Source organism: Cryptotermes secundus, unplaced genomic scaffold (assembly GCF_002891405.2).
Source record: "Cryptotermes secundus unplaced genomic scaffold, Csec_1.0 scaffold33, whole genome shotgun sequence".
NCBI lineage: Eukaryota > Metazoa > Arthropoda > Insecta > Blattodea > Kalotermitidae > Cryptotermes > Cryptotermes secundus.
Window position 1 is genome coordinate 296,261 of NW_019727088.1, and position 6,163 is coordinate 302,423.

Genomic DNA, 6,163 nt, shown 5'->3' on the forward strand with positions numbered 1-6,163 from the left:
ACTTCCTATCCAGGAAGGGAAATTCAGGCGAAACAAATGACGAGCAGTCACTGAATTGGTCGCGTATCCATCCGCGAGAAACAAGAGAACGATTTCACTGAAAATAAAGATCTTTCGTCATAAGGTTATGCCATTGGAGGGCAGCATAATGCCATAATTTGTGATATTCAGTAATCATTTGTTCCGCCGTGGGGGATGCGCAAACTCCTGAGGTGGGGCGGCGTTTTCGACACAATCTAAACTATCACGAAGCAATATATTCTCGGAATATAAGAGCATAGATTCACAATATGGGTGGAAAAACAGGAAACACGCTCAATTTTATACATAACGTCATATTTCGATTAATATTGCATGTTACGGCACCCCTATATTACGTTCCGTTAAATACCAGCTTCGTAAATGACGTCACTCTTAGGTGTGCGCAATGATCTACTGCGCATCCACCTCTATCTTACGGGTAACATTCGCTGATGTTGGGTTGGTTAGGTTTGGTTAGGTTAGGTTAGGTTAGGTCAGATTAGGTTTGCGCAGTAGACTACTGCGCATCCAACTGTAACACAGGGGTACCATTCGCTGATGTTAGGTTAGGTTGGGTTGGGTTACGTTAGGTTAGGTTAGGTTTGCGCAGTAGACCACTGTGCATCCGTCTGTACCTTGGAGGGGTCGAAGCTCGGTATTTACGCTAATGTTAGGTTGTGAGTGTACATTATGACAGGTGTGCGCAAATGACTACAGCGAATCGTTATGCTCAATTGAGCACTGTTTGGCCGTCGGCAATATTTTACGATTGAAGGTCTGACAGCGTATGAAATCATTACATATTTATAAGGCACATTTTATTTCCAAATTTTCTCACATGATAAACTCTAGCATATATTTTCCTGTTAAACTCTCTGCGTAATCTATAAAACCTGCAATATATTACGATATTTATTATGGTCGCAAATGCATTTTTTCCGAAATATTGACATTTCAGAACGCACTCAAGTGCATGATATCACAATTATCTTCATTTACTCTTAAAATTTTCCACAGTTCCCGAAATATTCGCTTTCCGAATGTTCCCATTATTAACATTATCATGTTTTCCGATATACGTGAAGGATATGCATATCCTTTATATGAAAGGTATCCACCCCACGATACTACTGCTCAAATATTAGATAACCAAATCACCAATTACGATCTGAACCTAAGGAAATATCATTCAACATTCAACTGAGCATTAAAACAAAAAACGAACACATCACTATATGTTTTGACTAAACTATAAAATACAATCACAATAATGTCAGCTGTAACAACTCTTGCTTTCCTGTAAACAGTGTTATTCTCTAACAACTTTAATAGATGGAAAGAAATTAATTCCCTGATGCTTTATACTACCTGCTAGCACATGCAAGCCTGGAACATTAGATGGCGAGAATGCAATCCGCTGTCTATCACACCGAAATACACTTCTAACCTACGATCACTTGCCATCATTCTTCGTACTATAACACATACTCTACACACCACCGTGCACATTTTACACTGTCACTGAACAGGATTGCCAGCATAACACAAATGACAACATGTCATTCACTTAGCATACCACCTTGTTATAAGCAACAATTCTTCACCAAACAAAATATGTACATAAAAGGGAAAACTATCGAATCCACTGTGGGTGTATGGAAATCTTAACATTCTTGAAAACACTACAGACCTCACTACACATCACTGTATATATTACACACAAAAATATAACGTCACACTGCAGAATTTATACTTCACATTATACTCCACATTATTGTGACCAAACAACACACATTATACCCACCACTCAGCACACAGAACCAAGTTATAAATTCAAAAAATAACTTCTTCAATGGGAACTACAAATTCACTTTGCACCCTCTTCTTACAATGCAAAAAAGCATATCATTCTTACTACTTACCTACACACACATGTAATATTCACAACCTACATACCAAAACCACACACATTAAATCTAAATCACTCTCAATGCATATAACCACTAAAACACATTTTGTGCAAATCACTGTACATACTTCACACGACATTATTAATAACAGTGCAAGAATAACCTCAAAGACACATTCTTTTTCACTACACACCCACTTGTCTTCTATGCACTTACTTCCGTTAACTCAGTAAATGTACGTTATAGTGTATTTTTCCTTCACACGTACTTCAGTTTCATGGTTCAGAGGGAACACACTTCGATTTCTTTGTCCAACAGAGGAAACACACATTTCTACAATTTCTTCCACTCGCCATTACGCGTTCCAGGAAGATACACACATAAAAGCCTACCATTAGCACTATCTCACTGAATCCTTTAAAATATACTTTCAGGCAGATAATTAATCACAACTTCTACATATATGTATATAAACATACACACATAAAACCGTCTTATTATTTATAAACACCTCTTCGTACCAGGAAAGAAACGTACCTTGATTCTGTAGACCGGATATTTAGGTAACAGTGACAGGGCAGCCAACCTCTTAACATGACTGAAACAGAAACATTCCAATATCAGTCCGATCACAGGACGGGGATGTTTCACCCTATTCTTACCCATCTTCGTGCATAGTATCCTACTTCCTATCCAGGAAGGGAAATTCAGGCGAAACAAATGACGAGCAGTCACTGAATTGGTCGCGTATCCAACCGCGAGAAACAAGAGAACGATTTCACTGAAAATAAAGATTTTTCGTCATAACGTTATGCCATTGGAGGGCAGCATAATACCATAATTTGTGATATTCAGTAATCATTTGTTCCGCCGTGGGGGATGCGCAAACTCCTGAGGTGGGGCGGCGTTTTCGACACAATCTAAACTATCACGAAGCAATATATTCTCGGAATATAAGAGCATAGATTCACAATATGGGTGGAAAAACAGGAAACACGCTCAATTTTATACATAACGTCATATTTCGATTAATATTGCATGTTACGGCACCCCTATATTACGTTCCGTTAAATACCAGCTTCGTAAATGACGTCACTCTTAGGTGTGCGCAATGATCTACTGCGCATCCACCTCTATCTTACGGGTAACATTCGCTGATGTTGGGTTGGTTAGGTTAGGTTAGGTTAGGTTAGGTTAGGTCAGATTAGGTTTGCGCAGTAGACTACTGCGCATCCAACTGTAACACAGGGGTACCATTCGCTGATGTTAGGTTAAGTTGGGTTAGGTTACGTTAGGTTAGGTTAGGTTTGTGCAGTACACCACTGTTCATCCGTCTGTACCTTGGAGGGTGCGAAGCTCGGTATTTACGCTAATGTTAGGTTCTGAGTGTACATTATGACAGGTGTGCGCAAATGACTATAGCGAATCGTTATGCTCAGTTGAGCACTGTTTGGCCGTCGGCAATATCTTACGACTGAAAGTCTCTGACAGCGTATGAAATCATTATATATTTATAAGGGACATTTTATTTCCGAATTTTCTCACATGATAAACTCTAGCATACATTTTTCTGTTAAACTCTCTGCGTAATCTATGAAACCTGCAATACATTACGATATTTATTATGGTCGTAAATGAATTTTTTCCGAAATATTGACATTTCAGAACACACTCAAGTGCATGATATCACAATTATCTTCATTGACTCTTAAAATTTTCAACAGTTCCCGAAATATTCGCTTTCCGAATGTTCCAATTATTAACATTATTATGTTTTCCGACGTACGTGAAGGATATGCATATCCTTTATATGAAAGGTATCCACCCCACGATACTACTGCTCAAATATTAGATAACCAAATCACCAATTACGATCGGAACCTAAGAAAATGTCATTCAACATTCTTCTGAGTATGAATATGTTATCTTTGCCATCCGTACTTTCGGTGTAGCTCGACTGATTCTCTGGGACGTAATCCCATGCTACATCGTTGTATATCACAAAATCTTATTATATCGGTGTGTATGAAAATGCTTAGGTAATTTTTTTATTTCTTTCATTCACGCTAATAATATCATGAAAAGTTAAACAGTTCCGTCTAGTGTGACTGGTGAAAATTTTTCTTATTTCAATTATTTATGCCCTCACATGTTTCGGTTTTCAGAGATCATCATCAGACGGACACCTTTACATCAGTACCGTTAGAAGCCGCTATTACAATACATGTTCTAAAAGTTAAAATGTATACATACAATATTAATAATATACACATGGGTATAAATCCAAAGTCTTTACAAGTCTTTACCCAAGTGTATATTATTAATATTGTATGTATACATTTTAACTTTTAGAACATATATATTAATAGTAGCCTTCAACTTTACTGATGTAAATGTGTCCCTCTGATTTCGGTCTCTGAAGACCGAAACTTGTAAGGGCATAAATAATTGAAATAAGAAAAATCTTCACCAATCACACTAGATGGAACTGTTTAACTTTTCACGCTTAGGTAATTTTCCGCCTCTCCAGCTAGAACGAATTCGCCACAACGATGTAGGCTCCACTTCACTCTATTTTGAGAACTGCTTACAGGGGATGCACGCGAAGCAGATAACTACAGAGGACATACACTAGAGTGCCAACTGATCGTTGGTGTTAGAGAAGATGAAGGCAGAAAGTAAACTGCCACCTGGAAAAGGTCGATACTGTTTCCGGATACACTGCCAGATTTACCATTTTGTCTCGCCGCAATATCCAAACAAGGCAAACAAGGCAGTATATATAGAAATTTATATTATGGCATATACCGTCGTTGTTAAGCAACAACCGCGAAACAAACAACGAGACAACGGCCGTTGCTAGGTAGCGACCCACGCGCAATAATGGAAGAACTGATGGAAGCAGTGTTTTCTTTGTGGTCTGCTCCGAGGCTATATCACTCGACCGACCAAGTTCAGTTCAGTTAGTGCAGTGGAATGGGTCGGCTGGTGAATGACTGAGTGAATTAGAGGACTGCTGCAATTCAGTCCGTGTGAGCTGTTGCTGTTTGAAGCTGGCAGCTGAGGCAAGGGGATATTTCGGGAACTCAAAATTAGGGGACTAACTCATACCAGACAAGGACTGATGAAGACACGGAAGAGTAAGAAGACTTGGTACCTGCTGTAGAGAACTGCTGAATGTGTGAATTAACGGCAGCGCTATAGTTACTTGTAGTTAATATATGTGAGCAATAAATCCAATTACCAATCCAAACACCGTCTATAGTCACTCAGACACGTGACAATACGAGTATATTCAATTCTGCTGAAGCAGTTACAAACCGGTTGAAAACTAATCAAATCAAGACCAAATGGCTGAAGTATTGCAATGATTGGACGAGATGCTGCCATAAATTAACTCAATGCCAAGTCTTATAAACCAGAGCATACTGAAATGAAATACATTTATAAATAAATAAGCTGCGTTTATGTATAATTATTAACAATTAAGATCTGCTAGAACGGCACAACTTATGCCGGCTAGAGCTAATTGTGTGTGTTACCTTAAATTATATTATATACAACAATTGTAAGTGACTAAAATTTACTTAGCTCCTCATTACGTCATATCTCCATTCTCCTCTTTCTTCTTGTCTCTTGGGTAAATATATTCCCAGCACACTATTCACAAAAATCCTCAATAACTGTTCTGCCTTTAAGTTAGGGGACCTTAAGTTTTAAACTTAAAATATATATAATATATGCATCTATGCACTGATGAAAAAGCCTCATCAAAAGTCACAAAAACAGATTTGCCATATTTAGAAAAAATTACATGAAATTATATTGGTTCTGATTAACAGAAGAAGGGTGCACTAATGTGAACATTGTGTTGTATTTTCATACATTCTTTCTACACAGTATACAAAATGAACTCATAATTTGGAAGTCAGCACATCTCTACAACTACTGACAGCATTTCAGAATTGGGGGGGGGCGTGAATTTAATTTTTGTTCGCATCTGTCTAGTTCAAGTTCTGGTTTACTTGCAGGTGAATTTAAAATTTAGCCTAAAGTTTCTATTGTTTCCGATGTGAAAACATGTAACCTATCAGGAAAAAAATAAGTGTACGTGTATAATGCTATTGAGCGTCATCCTCTGAAGCTTTGTAACAACAGCCTGCTGCTAATTGTAAAATTACTATATTAGGAATTGTTTAACTGTCTCAACTAAATCAAGCTTTGAAGCTTTG

At 37.8% G+C, this 6,163-nt stretch overlaps 1 long non-coding RNA gene across 1 annotated transcript in view; it reads right to left on the reverse strand.

Annotated features, from left to right (window-relative positions):
* Positions 1-2,385: 2,385 nt before the first annotated feature.
* LOC111864253 overlaps positions 2,386-6,163 on the reverse strand; it is a 74,656-nt gene continuing 70,878 nt past the window's right edge. The window contains exon 3 of the long non-coding RNA XR_002842761.2: positions 2,386-2,529. This is a non-coding gene — a long non-coding RNA (uncharacterized LOC111864253). The remainder of the gene's footprint in view (positions 2,530-6,163) is intronic.